At 40.3% G+C, this 16,548-nt stretch overlaps 1 long non-coding RNA gene across 1 annotated transcript; it reads right to left on the minus strand.

Annotated features, from left to right (window-relative positions):
* Positions 1-956: 956 nt before the first annotated feature.
* Positions 957-16,320, minus strand: LOC132833621 (uncharacterized). Its single transcript, XR_009647096.1, has 3 exons — positions 15,927-16,320; positions 14,494-14,654; positions 957-1,259 (listed from the first exon to the last, which is right to left on the minus strand). It is a non-coding gene; the product is annotated as an uncharacterized LOC132833621 (long non-coding RNA).
* Positions 16,321-16,548: the final 228 nt, after the last annotated feature.

Genomic DNA, 16,548 nt, shown 5'->3' on the forward strand with positions numbered 1-16,548 from the left:
GACAACTGAGTGATCCTATCTTTATTTAATATCAACATAAAGAACATCCCTAGAATTCACCCTACTTAAAACACAGTAATGGACATCATGTAATCTCTCTTATGAGTTGGTCAAACAATCTTCAGGGGAGCATCCCAATATTCTGCCCCTTCCTGTTTCAAGTTAAAGCCAGTAAATACTATAAATGTTTCTTTGATGACTCAGAAGGTAAATGCAGTGCACGACATAAATCATGGTGGTCCCATGATCACTGCAAAGGCAGGGCATTGGTTTAAATGGTACAGTTAGTAATGGCATTCTATTATTGACTAACAATCTATATTGTAAGGACCAGGTGTATACTTATCACGTGAGAATTGAACTTCACTGAGCTAGAATGCTCCCAGCGTCAAATAGTCTCCAACATTCATTGTCTCAGCTTACAATGAACAAAGACTACTCAGGGACTAACTAAAGCAAATGGAAGCAGACTTAGTCAAACCTAATGCTTGTAATGAAGAAATATGGAGGTAAAACATAATTTCAAAAAATACATTTGTAAGAGAGTATACTTTTAACAAGCATTTTCTTGTCTTAAGACAATAGCTCAATTCCTCTATGAGGAACATGTTTGTAACTCAATTGTTCCCATTTATTTGTATAAAGGTAATATAATCTAATCAAATCACTAGCTTATAAATATATGTAATGAATGTACATATCCTGTTTAATAGAGCTTTGTGGGAGGTTATTTTTATCTTTAGTAAGCAGTTTCTTTATGACTCATCTCACTGCCAAAATTTTCATTTTCTCTTTGCAACTGAGGTGCATTTATGATAAAATTGACCTTGAGGCCAAAAAAAATTTCTTTTCTGAATTCATTCAGTTCACACAACACAACTTGACTGTCAAATACTGACCATAAATGCTTTTATTGTAATTATCATCTTCCATTTTATGGAGAAATTCCATAATGCAAAGAAGGAACATCTGAAGTCTAAATCAAAATAACAAGAAGGGATTCACCATTTTTACCGAGGCTATTTTTTATTTATTGTCCACACTCACCTCCTTGTGGAAATTTCTTACATCAGGAGGATTGCCAATCTTCAGACATCTAAATGAACATGGTCAGTACCATATATTGACCGAAAGGAGTTGTCATTGCCTACTTTACTAAATTTCATTTGAAAACAGATGACATTAGCAGGGTCCTTGTGTTTCCTTCAACGTATGTTTTCTGCAGCTTTCATGGGTACAATCTTACATAATTCAAATATCTAAAGAAAAGCAGACGGTAAATGCACATAGAAAGTTATTCTACCTCGAGCAAGTTTTACTTTTCATTCTTCTTTCCAGTTTGGATATATTTTAATGGAAGTTTTAACTTTAGCTGTGAGGTGTTCTGACAAAGTTTAATAGTTTAACAATAAGTTACTGTCCTTAGAAACCTGGTAACCACAACCAATTCAATATCCTTTTAAAACAAAAATATTATGGCTTTTCCTGGACGCATCATGTATGTGTATGCTTGCATGCGTGTATGTGTGTGTGTGTGTGTACCTCCATGGAGGTGGTCAGCCAATTAGTCAAAAGCTGCCTTGGAGCTATTTTGAACTGGCAGCAGTATGTTATTATCTTTGGAATATGTTCTCCCTCTCCTGTGTCTGAGGTGGAGACAATCTGAAAGGTTCTGCAGTGCAAACTGTGAATAAAACTGAAAAAAGGTTTCCCCTCTATCCAATATCCCTACAATCTTCAGCAGAACTCAATGCAGCCAACAAAGGTGCCACCATGTTGAAGAGCCCTTGGAGACCTCAACCTGCCCAAGCTGCTTTCAGCCCTCCTATTGGGTTATGCAGGGTCCTGAGCTACTAGTTTTTCAACTCTTGCTGAGATATTTGTATCATCGATAGCCACAGGTGAGGTGCTGGGAGACTGAAGGTTGGCTAACGTGATGCCACTATTTAAGAAAGGTGGTAAAGAAAAGCCAGGGAACTATAAACTGGTGAGCCTGACATCGATGGTGGGTATGTTGTTGGAGGCAATCCTGAGGGACCAGATTCACATGTACAGAGGAACCTCAATTATTCGAATTTCAGATTATCCAAAGAATATCTCAAGGTTCCAACAGAAACGTTACATCTAAGAGGTGTTTCCAACACTGATCGCGCTTTTTGTTTATACTAATTAAAAATGAACTCTTCTTACTGAAATGCTGTACAGAACAGTCCTAGTCATCAATGGGAGCCCAGGCACTGTCTCCAAATTGGGCGGAGGTGGGTACTGCATATGCTGGAGATTAGAGTCAAGATTAGAGTGGTGCTGGCAAAGCACAGCAGGTCAGGCAGCATCCGAGGAGCAGGAAAATCAGTGTTTGGGCAAAAGCCCTGCATCAGGAAATGTTTCAAATTATTGACCACCTATCCTTTCTCTCCTCACACTTTGCTTGAAGTTCTACACAGGGGTATACTCTAAACTCCCCTTCCCCAGATAATCTCTCCAACATTGTCCTGTACAGGGTAAAGGTGGAACTGGTCAAAAAGTTGCAATAAAAAGTTGTGTGTGTGGCTGCGCTATTTTGAGACTCACTTCCCCAAAGACAGCAGCAGTCTTACAACTGGTGTTCAGTCTGGCTGCCCCAGAGAGGGTGGGGGGGGGGGGGGGTACAGCGTGGACAGGGTGATGGAAGGTGGGAGGGGACAGATGGGGAGCAGGTCTGGACGGAGGTTGGGGGGTGGGGCAGACGGGAGGGCGGGTTTAGACAGAGTTGGGGGGGCAGACAGGATTGGAGGGCGGATGGTGGGAGGAGACAGATAGGGGTGGGGTTTGACAGGGTTGGGGTGGATGGAGGAAGCAGACAGGGCGGGGTTGTACGTGGTTGGGGGGGCAGACAGGGCAAGCTGGGTGCACAGATGGTAGGTTTGGACAGAGTTGGGGGCGGATGGGGGGCAGGGTTGGATGGTGTTGTGGGGGGCGCGGGGCTCATGCGCTGTGTGCTGCTGCCTAATCTCCTGAATGGGGAGTGGACTTAGCAAGTGGTCACTGTGTCAATCCCATTGAACTGATGTAGGAGGGGGGCAGATCCCTTACACGCAAGTATGAGTCTGCTCAGAAACAAACTCTGAGACAAAGAGAGGGCGCAAGGCAGGCAGAGCGAGGAAAAAGAAAACTTCAGAAAACTCTGAGCCCCAGAGGGGAGGCATTGAATCAATTAACAGAATAATCAATTATCTGAATGAAATAGTGCCCACCCATCTCGTTCTGATAATCTAGGTTCCTCTGTATTTGGAAAGGCAATGACTGATTAGGTATCGTCAACATCGCTTTGTGTTTGGGAAATCGTTTCTCACTAATTTGGGTTTTTTGAAGAAGTAACGAAGAGAATTGATGATGGCAGAGCAGTGGACTTGATCTACATGGACGTTAGCAAGGCTTTCAATAAGGTTCCTCATGGTAGATTAGTTAGCCAAGATTAGATCACAGAATACAGGGAGAACTAGCTCAAAGATAGGAGGAATGCTTTTCAAACTGGAGGCCTGTGACCAGAAGTGTGCCACAAGGATTGGTGCTGGGTCCAATTCTTTTCATTTATATAAATGGTTTTGATGCAAACATAGGAGGTACGGTTGGTAAGTTTGGAGATGATATCAAAATTGGAGCTGTACTGGACAGTGAAGATGGTTACCTCAGATTACAATGGGATCTTGATCAGATGGGCCAAATGGGCCAATGGTCTGAGGAGTGGTGGATGGAGTTTAATTTAGGCAAATGTGAGGTGCTGCATTTTGGGAGGCAAATCAGGGCAGGACCTATACACTTAATGGTAAAGTCCTGGGAAATATTGTTGAACAAAGACACCTTGGAGTACAGGTTTGTAGATCCTTGAAAGTGGAGTCACAAGTACAGTAGATAGGATAGTTAAGAAGACATTTAGTATACTTGCCTTTGTTGGCCAATACATTGAGTATAAGAATTGGGAGGTCCTGCTGTGGCTGTACAGGACACTGTACTCAATTCTGGATCCCAGTTACATTAAGGATGTTGTGAAATTTGGAAGGGCTTAGAAAAGATTTACCAAGATGTTGCCAGAGTTGGAGATTTTGTGCTAAAGGGAGAGGCTAAATAGGCTGGGGCTATTTTCCCTGGAGTTTTGGATGCTGGGGGTGAACTTTATAGAGGTTTATAAAATCATGAGGGGCATGGATAGGGCAAACAGACAAGGAATCCAAAACTAAAGGACATAGGTTTAAGGTGAGAGGGGAAAGATTTAAAACGGACCTAAGGGGCAACTTTTTCACACAGAGGGTGTTGCATGTATGGAATGATCTGCCAGAGGAGATAGTGGAGGCTGGTACAATTACAAGATTTAAAAGGCCTGTGGATGGGTATATGAATAGGAATGGTTTGGAGTGAAATAAGCTAATGCTGGCAAATGGGATGAGATTTATTTAGGATATCTGGTCAGCATTAATGAGTTGGACTGAAAGGTCTGTTTCCATGCTGTGACATCTCTATGACCATGACTCTAATTGGGTTTATTCCATTGGGAGCTCACCCATTGTCCTTATGAGGCTGTAAAATACATAAACAACCAATTAAGAGGTGGGAAGACTGCTCTGCTGTTCACACTACTGTTAATTGTGTGGCTGGGATCCATATTTGGTTCTGACAATCAGAGTCATATAATCCCTACAGTGGGGAACTAGGCCCTTTGGCCCAACAAATCCACATCAACCCTCTGAAGTGTAACCCACCCAGACCCATTCTCCTACCTTATTATCCTATGTTTACCCCGACTAATGTACCTAACCTACACATCCCTGAACACAATATTATCAGTATGGCCAATTCACCTCACCTGCACATCTTTGGATTGTGTGAGGAAACCCATGCAGACATGGGGAGAATGTGCAAACTCCACACAGACAGTCACCCGAGGCTGGAATCGAACCCGGGTCCCTGGCATTGTGAGGCAGCAGTGCTAACCACTGAGCCACTCTGCCATCCCGTGAAGATTCTGATGTCTGCACAAAACTCCAGGCCCAGAGACATATCACAGTAGTATGAAAATTGAAGAACTCTGAAAAATCTGAAAAATTAATTCGGTTTTTAAAAAATAATCCTGACTGTTATTCCACTTACACTGTTTGCGTTATCCTCTTGTGAAGAGCATGGAAAATTTGAACGACACATAAGCACACATTAAGGATTAAATTTGACAGCCCCAAAAATGGCTGTAGAGATCATGGTGTATAATTTTGCATTGCCCGCTGAACTCCACAGCCTTTGTATCCAGCAAGCTTTTAGTTTATTCAAAATTATACTTTTTTCAAAAAATATCTTTCTATCCCTACATCGTCTCTAAAGTTTTAGATTAGATTAGATTACCTTAAGTGTGGAAACAGGCCGTTTGGCACAACCAGTCCACACCGACCCTCCAAAGAGTAACCTACCCAAACCCATTTCCCTCTGACTAATGCTCCTAACACTATGGGCAACTTAACATGGCCAATTCACCTGACCTGTGCATCTTTGGACTGTGGGAGAAAACTGGAGCACCCGGAGGAAACCCACACAGACACGGGATAATGTGCAAACTCCACACAGACAACCGCCCGAGGCTGGAATCGAACCTGGGACCCTGGTGCTGTGAGGCAGCAGTGCTAATCACTGAGCCACCGTGCCACCGTAAGGTAGTTCAGTTCTGTACTGTAGCATATGAAAAAACAAATATTGGAGTTGGACTTAAATATCTCAAAGGCATTTGTTACTTGTATAAGACTATATTTACATATATTTGAAGCACTGGGGGGTGGTCCAATAACTGAACAGACCCCTACTTGACTTCAGAAAAAGACCTTAGATGTTGGTCTTTCCCCAGTGCATCTCTCAGAACACAGTATGGGCCTTGGAATGTGCCAGACTGCAACACTTGGTCAAGGTCAACTCCTTGATCTGGAAGACCAACAAGTTTTGGGCAGACCTCAGGTGATGGACCTCCAGAAGTGCTACTGCAATAGTACACATGCTAAAAAGTAGGAAGTTAGATAATAGCACTCGCCATTGTGCTTGCTTAACTTGTTTTTCTAACCACATTATTTAAGGATGGTATTTTGTCAACTTAGGTCTTGCCAAAATACAGGGCCATTAAAAATTCAGAAACTCCAGTGGGTTATTAACAGCCCACTTTCAAATGTTCCAATTGATCAGGATGAAATGGGTAGGATTGTGTTAAATCTGACAAAAGAAGGATTTATAATTAAAGGTATCAATGCAAAGGTTACAATGGCTCAACTGCACATGAGATTTCGAAGCAATGGAAGTGAAACCTGGTGAGGCTTATTCCTGGCCTCTCACTCTTAGATGTTCTGCTGTGAGATCAATGAGATGTTCTTTCCGGAGGACATGCAGAAGATCAGTTCTCCAAACCAAAGTGGCTGGAAGTGACCATGAAAATCAGCAAAAGTGTGGTCCTCCATTGTAAACACACTACAAAGTACATTGGACTTCTAACAATCTGAACAGGGGAAACGCAAAACAATTACTTGTACCAAGCTTCACTTGGACTCTCACAGCATTTTTTCCGCAAAGAACTCAAAGCAACAACTTGAAAATACCCTCATTACACTCTCCATACACCTCACATCTATGTATACAAAGCTAACATTTGCATTGACCCTTGACTATGTGGAGCTGGATCTTTGTGTCCATCTCCTTTGCCTGATGATTTAATAAATGGCTGAACAAGAGTTCCCTCCTCACCTTCAAACCCACCCAATGAAACATGAAAGTTGGCAGATGATGTTTAACTCCCAAAGTTTAATTCTCCACACTCCCTTGCTACAAAAATTTCATCTTGTGTGTCTGATCAGTGGTGATTTTCCCCCTGACGTTGATGGCATAACTTTAAAAAGTTGTTATATAATCCAAGCGACCTTGCCCTATTATAATTTTGTTGAAGTGGCTGTATGGAGGAGGAATATTGTCAGATAAATATTGAACTAAAGACAGTATCCTTGTTGCAGATGTCAGCATGATAATCAACTGCTAAAAATTAAAGAAGTTCTACAAAGATTGAAAATTATGCCAAATATGAAATTGCCCAAATTCCAGAGGTCTAATTTAAGTCAGACATATTTAAAGGTTGTGAGTAATGGAACATGAATCAAGAACACAGCGGTGTGTTTATAACGTCACTGGACTATTAATCAACAAGGCTGTGTTCAAATTTCACCATGGTAGTTGGTGAAATTTAAATATTAAAGTAATAAAATATCTGGAACTGAAAGCTACACTCTCAATAATGATGACTGTGAAGCTATCATTAATTGCTGGAAGACCAAAACTGCAAACAATTTTTTAAAAATCTGTTCTCACCGATACCCTACATAACTGAAACATAACACCCTTACTTTTATAACATGCCAAAAAAATGCTGGAGAAACTTAGCAGTCTGGAATCATCTATGTAGAGAAAGAGAGTTAACATTTCAAGGACAATGTGACTTCTTCAGAGCTGGAAGGAGTTGAAAAATGGTGATTTTATACTTCTGACATTTAGAGGAGCTAGGAGACAGATGGCATGGAGACCCAGTGCAAAAGACAAAGGGGTTGCTAACTGGAGAGAAAAGAGAAATAGAGATGTAAAATGGATGTAAATTAAGGCGTGTAAAGGTGAAAATTGGTCCTTTTAGGTGAGAGCAAAATAAACAAGATATAAACAAGCCTGGGGGGTTAGGGGTACAGATAGGTTAAATAAAAGGACAGAGGTCATGTGGTCAGGCTCTGAAATTGTGGAATACAGTAAGTCTCAGAGACTATAAAGTGATTAAGTGAAAAATGAGGTGTTGTTCCTTAAGCTTACATTGTGCTTTGCTGAAACATTGTAACAGCCATAGAACATATATGTGAACTTGAGAGCAAGATAGTTTATTGAAATGGCCAGCAACTGGAAGTTTGGGGTAATTCCTACAGATAGAGTTGTATTTATCCTTACTTCTACATTGAATTAATCTTGTAATGCAGGACAGCGTCCTATATCACAGCTTGCAAGAACACTGGTTCCAGCATGGTTCAGGTATACATCATCCCAATGGTACAGCCTACACTATCTCAGCCCTCACTATCCCTAGGTACCACGAACAGGAATCCACTTCGCTCCACAAGTATTTGAGCCACATATTCACCTCTCTAATTTTACAGATTCTATGCCAATTTCCACATGACTCAGATTATAATCCAGACATAACCTTAGAGGTTCTGCTTTTTAATTGACTGCTTAGCTTCTCATCTCTCTCTCTCTCTCTATGCAGAACCTCTTTCCTAGTTCTAGCCATATCATTTGTCAGGGATACTGGATCCTCCTTTGAGCCAATATTCTAAATCCTGACACTGTGTAGGCAACTCAATTACCTGAATTCTAATTCAGTGCTGTAGAGAACAGTTTCAATCCGCCTCATTATACCATCATATACAACTACTATCATTACTAAATTCCTTGTTGCTCACCCCACTTCAATAGCTTTTTGCATGATCATGCTGCAGCCTCACTGTCATCTAAACAGTCTGAAAAAATTTCATACAGATTTTAATACAGAGGCTGACACTCCTGATATATGAGTTCCCTCACTTACAGTGTTATCCTCCTGCCCCGACCACTTTCCAAATCAAAAGACCCTACTCTACATGGTGAGACTGCCTACAAGGAACCTTGATAGCCACCCACCTCCATGATGTGTTACAGTGTCTGTAGTTCAACTTCCAGTTCATAAACTCTGATCTGAAGCTGCTTGAACTTCAAACACCTAATGCAAATGTGTTTCATCTGGAGCACAAAGGTATCCAGGAGCTTTCATGTGCAGTTTTAGTACACTTGCTTTCTTAATTAGTTTTAATTTTCTAATACTGTTCACTTAAGTTGACTTTTCTGGTTTTTTTTGTAAAAACATTTTTTGACTTTATGAAAATATAAAGTTATTAAAAATACAACCAATAACAAATACCAGTATAATAAAGAGAAAAAACACAGATTACAATACAACTACTGTGTACTAACTACTAACCTACTCTATAATACAAAACAAAACCTAACACTATGCAAAACAACACCAATAAATAAGCGATTAATAGATCAAAAAAAAGAAAAGCAAAAGAAAACACAAAAAACACAAAAATAGTTATGCTCGGCGCAAAGCTCCCAAGCAAAAGAACCCCAATTAACTCAAGAGACCCCCTTCAGGGCCCAGGGCTCAACAAACCTAACCATCCTGGTTAAACAAACGCCCTAGTTAAGAAAGCTGACAAATTTAGATCCAAATAATTCAAATCAGCCTGCATGTCTTATAAAAATGGTCTGTTGTGAGGTGCACCATGTTTGTAAAACATTCCAAGCGAATGTGCTCCATAATTAATTTCTATCATCCCAACAAGTCCAGTGGTTCTCAGATACCCAATTCATCAGAATATTCTTCCATGCACAGTATCCAAGAATATTAAATAGTCTCTTCCCATGCCCTTCTAAAGATGCTAAATTCAATAGACCTAAGAGGAGAGATATCGGGCCTACTTTAACTTCAGTCATCAATACCCTCCCTATCTCTCCCGCCACAGCGCTCCAATAAACATGGAGCCTGTAGCATGTCCAGAAACAATTACATGTCCAGAAACCTACACTTATTTTACATTTGGGGCACATTAAAGATGCCCCTTTTTTAAACTTCACCAGACAGTCTGCTAGGTGAACACTGTGCAGAACTTTTAACTGCATAGCGCACGTTCTATTACAGACTGAGATCTTTCACGCATTCTGCCATATGCTCTCCCATGTTTCAGAAGATCTCCACTTTAAGCACTTGCTCCCAGACCTCACATATCCTGCCAAGCCCTGCCACCCAGAAGGCAATAAAAGGCACTAACTGAAAGGGTGCTTGTGGAACGTAGCAACAACTTCTCTGTATCGGGCTTTTAGTACAAACGTAGTCTTTTTCTGGATGAAATCCCTAACCTGAAAAATACGGAAAAAGTCTCTGCTGGGCAACCCGTATTTGCGACTCAGTTGCTCGAAAGACATCATAACCTCCCCTCAAACAAGTCTCCCAAACTGGAAACACATCTCACTGCCCATAGTTTGAACCCTGAGTGCATCACCCCTGTCGGAACCCTGGCATATCAACTGTAGGCATAAGTGGTGAAGTCTTGGATAAACAATCCTCACTCTGACGCATTGCCCTCCATGCCTTGGCTGTACTAATAACAATGGAGTTCCGGCATTGGTCCATAACTGCCCTCACCTTATCCATGAACAACGGGTTAATAAGAGGGCACTTTGTCTGGGAGGCCTCGATATCCAGCCATATCGAGCCAGAATCGTTACCTACCCAACAGCAGACAAAGGACAACAGGGAACTCAATTGATACCTCCTGATGCCTGGGAAATCAACTCCTCCTCCTCGAGGCAACTGCAATTTAGTAAGTTTGATGAGGGGCTGCCCACGATACCAGACAAAGGAACCAAACCAACCCATAGGTTTCCGCAGCGTTACCTGGGAAACATTATAGGGAGCGTAAGCATGGGATAAAGTAAACGAGGAAGAACATTCATCTTAATGAGAGATATTCGACCCAACCATGAAATTGGAAGAGTCTCCCATCTCTGGAGATTCTGCCTAATATTGTCGAGCAAGTGAGCAAAGTTAGTCCAAAATAACCGATCAAACTTGGGGGTAATAAAAATGCCTAGTTATTGGAACCCTGCCCATGACAACTTAAACCACCTTCAACCTCTGGCACTTTTTTAAGGTCCCCCAATGGCATAGCCTCCGACTTTGCAAAGTTGATCTTATATCCTGAAAGAGCTCCAAATGAATTAATACATTGTATCAGATGGGGTATAGAGATCATTGGGTTCAATAAAAACAGCAGGATATCATCTGCTTACAGTGTAATCTTGTATACCCTTGATCTCACTTCTGGAGCAGTTATGTGGATGTTCTGACGAATAGCCTCTGCCAGCAGTTCTATTGTCATCATAAACAATAATGGTGAAAGGGGGCAGCCTTGACGACTACCCCTGCCAAAACTAAAGTTTCCAGACCACCCTGTTGGTGATAACCACGGCCAGAGGCTGGTGATATAAGACCCAACCCAACCCAAACCGATCTGAGACATAAAAAAGATATGACCATACGACCCAGTCAAATGCTTTCTCTGCATCTAAGGAAATCACCAACCCCTGAATCGATCGTTACTGACAAGCTTGGACCATATTCAGCAACCTGCTAATATTATTAGAAGACCTACGGCCCCTTATAAAACCTGTCTGCTCCTCTTCAACAATGTGGGGCAACACCTTTTCCAATCTCAATGCCAAGATCTTAGACGAATCTTGAAATCTGAATTTAATCGAGAGATGGGCCTGTATGAGGCACAATCCTCAGGAACCTTCCCCTTCTTAAGAATTAAGGAAATATTAGCTTCTCTCAAAGATGTTGGTAAGCATTCACGCATATAGGAGTGATTGTATATCTCCAACATCGGCCCTGACAGAATCCCTATAAACGCCTTCTAAAATTCACCCAGGAGACCATCAGGGCCAGGCGCTTTCCCACTCTGAAGTTGCCTAGCTGTCTCCTGTATTTCCTGAACTGTCAAGGGGGCATTAAGGAGAGAGGCCTGTTCCAAAGTTACCCCTGGGAGGTCCAGGTTCTTAAAAAAGGCCTCCATTTTAGCCCACCTGTACTCACAAACTTCAGACCGATACAATTAAGAATAAAAACTCTGAAAAGCCTCATTAATCCTTTTGGCATCATATGTAAGGACCCCAGTGCAGTCTCTGATTGCAGTAGTGGATTGGGGAGCACACTTTTTCCTCATCAGATAATTTTATTTATTTACCATCACTATTTTAAAATTTAATAGTAAAGACCATAACCTATTGTCCTGGGGTCTTCAATATTATTTTAGACCCCACAAAGTCTTATGGCATTCAGCCAAACTAGGCAAAGAAATAAAAGCAAAATAATACAGATGTTGAAAATCTGAAATAAAAATAGCAAGTACCAAAGAAATTCAGCAGATCTGGCAGTATCGTAGAGAGAAAACAGAATTAGTGTTTTAAATCCAATGATAAGAAGAGCCATTCCATCATATTTTGTGCCACAACCACAGAGCTAAATGAGATAGATTCAGCACAGATCCAGCAGCTTAAAATTAAGACATTCAAAAGAACTACGGGCCATCATTCGCAGCATATTGGTATTCAGTCACAATCTGCCACTTCACTTTACCATTACTAATCAGCCAATGGATCAACTCTAGTTCAATTAAAAGATCAAAAGGACATGCCAGGTGCAACACCAGGCATACATAAAAATAAAGTATTAACCCGATGAAAGTATAACACAGTATTGCATTCTGTACAGCATGAACACGCTGGTTCAGTGATTAGCACTGCTGCCTCACAGCACCAGGGTCCCAGGTTCGAATCTAGCCCTGGGCGACTGTCTGTGTGGAGTTTGCACATTCTCCCCATGTCTGTGTGGGTTTCCTCCAGGTGTTCCAGTTTCCTCCCACAATCCAAAGATGTGTAGGTTAGGTGAATTGACCATGCTAAATTGGTACATTAGTCAGAGGGAAATGGGTCTGGGTGGGTTACTCTTCAGAGGGTCGGTGTGGACTTGGTGGGCCAAAGGACCTGTTTCCACACTGTAGAGAATCCAATCTAAAAAACAGCATGCAATTTCAAATGATGGATTAGAACTAAGCTCCAAAGTCCTGCCACATCCGTCATGAATGGTGTGGACAACTAAACAAATACCAGGAAAAGTAGGGTCTACATATATGTTCCTCATCTGCAATGGGGGGTAGGTCAGTGTTTCAGTGCAAAAGACTCAAGTACTTGCTATGATTTTAAGTCAGATGTGCCGAGTTCTATCTCATTGAAGTAATCTGCTGTGTTCTCCATAAAAAGGTCCTCCACAGAGATGTGCATCTTAAGAGTATTGAGATCTTGGAAAGAGACAGTTTATCAGGCAGAGAAAGTAACAGAGGAGGAGAAGGAGAAAGTAGAAGATGATGCTGATTAAAAAGGAGCCCAGCTTACTCAGAGATCACAGAACATCAAGTCATAGTCCAATGGGTTTATTTGGATGTACAAGCTTTTGGAGCGCTACTCCTTCATCAGATAGTTAGTGGAGTAGGATCATAGGACACAGAATTTATAGTAAAAGATCAAAGTGTCATCCAACTAATGTGATATGTTGAACAATTGCTGTTAAGTCTTTAATCACTTAGAATGGGAATCCTGGTTTCAACTGATAAATATGTAAATCTCAGAACCTCTTTCAAGTCACAGTCCCGAGAAAACTTAAGGTTTTATATAAAAAAAGGTGACATCTCATCTCAGACAATGCATTAAAGGTGTGGGGTTAGAGACTGTTTGTATTCCTAACCTTGAGTCAGACTGGTTCTATTTCCAAAGTAGGAATTTTAAAAATGTCACGTGGACTTACTGCCTACAGATAGTGTGCTTTTTGAACAAAATAGAATGTATCTGCATCCCCATGGAGACAGGCTCTAACCTCACATCTTTAATGCATTGTCTGAGCTGAGATGTCACCTTTTTTTATATAAAACCTTAAGTTTTCTTGGGACTGTGACTTGAAAGAGGTTCTGAGATTTACATATTAATCACTCAAAACCTGCAACCCCATTCTAAGTGAGTAAATACTTAACAGTAATCTAGGTTTGTTCCAAACTTTGAATCAGTTGTATGAGACTTTGATCTTCTATTATAAATTCTGTGTTCTATGATTCTGCCCCACTAGCTACCTGACGAAGGAGCAGTGCTCCGAAAGCTTGTACTTCCAAATAAACCTGTTGGACTATAACTTGATGTTGTGTGAATTTTAACTTTATCCTCTATGAACAGCACCGCCTTTGACTTGTTCCTGACCTCCAGCATTAGATCCAAAGTAGCATCAATGAAGTAAGATCTACTCTGTCTGAAGAACAAGGTATTTGTCTCTTTTATGATATATTGTTTCTCTCTGGTATAATGAAAGACTTTTGCACAGTAAGGATGTGTTTGCATTTGTCACACTCAGGACATTCCTGGATGATGCAAGGTGTTGGAATCAATCTCAGACTTTATCTGACCTATTGCCACTAATTCTAAATGGGCAGAAAACCTGTTTCCATATCAATTAAGGGTCAATCTTTGTGAAAACCTGAACTTTCATCAATTCCCCACTGAAGGCAGACTTCTGACCCCAAAATAGTCCCAGCTCCTATTTCCCAATTGTAGTGATTATAATGAAGTCAGCTAGGTGGACCTCACAAAATATGAGCTCCTTGATTGGGGCTGTTAACTTGGTCCAATCAGAGAGGCCTGGCTTACAGATGTAAACAGGAGTGGCACATTCTGGCTCACTCTGAGAGTTGGCTATAAGGAAGCTGGACCAATATCAAGTACTGTGCATGTATCTGTAAATAAAGGGGTGTTGAGGATTCTGACCTTTGTAGAGTTATTTCACCAATCTGTGGTGAAAATGCAGCCATGGCTGCTCTCTGCATGGAAGGGAATTGAAAGGATATTCTTCAGTTGATCTCCACACAGCTATGTCAGCATGGTATTAAATAAGATCTCTTGCCCACTTGGAATAGGTCCTGTGTGGCCTAGGAAACCAAGAAAAACAGAGGGAAATAAGCTTAGAAACAAAAGCACATTTGTATTTGTTAGAAATAAGGAAAAGACAATCATTATTCATGTTTTCTATTTTAGTATAATCGCTTTTTATTTCCAGTTTTTGCCCTCTTTTACAGTCCCATTTAGTGAATAAGAATACAAATATCTGATAAATATTGCAGGAAAAAAAGCAAACAAAAAGGAATTGATAATATAGTCAATTGCAATGTAGGGAAGATATAATAGATGAGCTGTAGATTTTAAGATAATGATTTGGCCAAAAACATGGAAATTGATATTTAATATGGAGAAATATGGAGTGCTGCACTTTAGGATGCCTAATTTAGAAAGGCAAAATGGCACAATTTTGAAATGTATAAAGGGGCATACATAAATTCTTTAAGGTAGCAGGGTAAGTTGCTAAAATGTTTAATAAAACATATGGGTTGCTTAAGATTCTGCTTTTACATTCTAAGTCTCCAAAGAAATCATATGGGGCAAAATACCCAGATCAGTCATGATCTCACTGAATGGTGAAAGAGGATCAATGCTGTACTTTTGTTCCTATTATCATTCTAAAATTTTAGAAATCACTGGCAAGGCCTCAACTGTAGTATTATGTATATCTGGACATCATTTTATACAATGTGAAAGGTTAAAGGCTTAAATTCTGAAATCTCCATATTCTGAAGTGTACAGAGGAGGTTTAGCAGCATTTAATCAAGAATGAGGGATTTCAGTTAAGGAGAGAGGTTGAAAACATTAGCATAGTTCTCTTTGGAACAGAAAAGGTTATGAGATTTTCACAATCTTAAGAGATTTTGAAAGAGGAGATCAAGAAAGAGGGTTTATTAACTAGAGGGCGTATTGGCTTGAGTGTAGAGAAAATTTTTCTTAGACATCTTCTATGCACTCAGAGGTCAAGATCCAGAATGCTCTAACTATAAAAATGGTGGAAGCTGAATCTATAAATAATTTTAATAAGGCAGTTTGACAAATAGTTGATGAAATGTTTACAGCATTGAGACTAAATCCATCTGTGCTTTCAAAGCATTTCAATGGCCTGGATTGTCCTCTTCTGTGCTTTAAGTTTGTTAGCTCTGTTAATATGAAACAATTTTGCTTCAGTTCATTAAAAATACAATAACAACAAATGTGTTCATATTTGACAAATATCAAATGCAAAAAAACAATATTTCCATATGGTATATTGTTATGTGCTTACTCTCTGTTCGTAATAAGGAAACTTCAAAATATTTTACCTTGCTTGCCTTGAAGGTAGTACTGCATCCCTCAAAGTTAGTGAGGAAACAGTGTTCCAACTCATGTGGATGTCTGGACAATGACCTAAGTGTTCTGTGGACTTATCCCAGCTCATGTTATTGGATAGTGATAAAGAATGAAATTATGAAGGCTGTATTCTCCATTTCCTGTAGATGTTGAAAATTATAATGCCTTTAAAATACTATTTGCTGACTTATCAAAGCTTCCCCCGAACAAACTCGGTTCATCCAGGATCCCACGAGCTACATTTTCATTTCCACTGGGTCCAGTTTACGTATTACTCTCACCGATATTCACTGGCTCCTCATACACTTCACAGATTTACTTCAAATTATTTGTTACTGAATCTTTAAAGGCCAGTGCCTCACTTTAGTACTGCAATGCTGTGCAGTTCGTCTAATCCTTCCGCTATTGCATCACAGCTGAGTAATGGAAGTCCAGTCTGAAGACTCTTGCTATACCACAACTCACCAAATTTTCAGAATCTTTGTCAAAATCAATTTAAATGGAACAGTTGACCACTTTCCCTATTCTTGCACAAAGTAACTTGAGTGTATTGCAATTGTAAACATTTTATATAAATACAAATTATTGTAATGC

The sequence above is a fragment of the Hemiscyllium ocellatum genome, chromosome 37, assembly GCF_020745735.1.
Source record: "Hemiscyllium ocellatum isolate sHemOce1 chromosome 37, sHemOce1.pat.X.cur, whole genome shotgun sequence".
NCBI lineage: Eukaryota > Metazoa > Chordata > Chondrichthyes > Orectolobiformes > Hemiscylliidae > Hemiscyllium > Hemiscyllium ocellatum.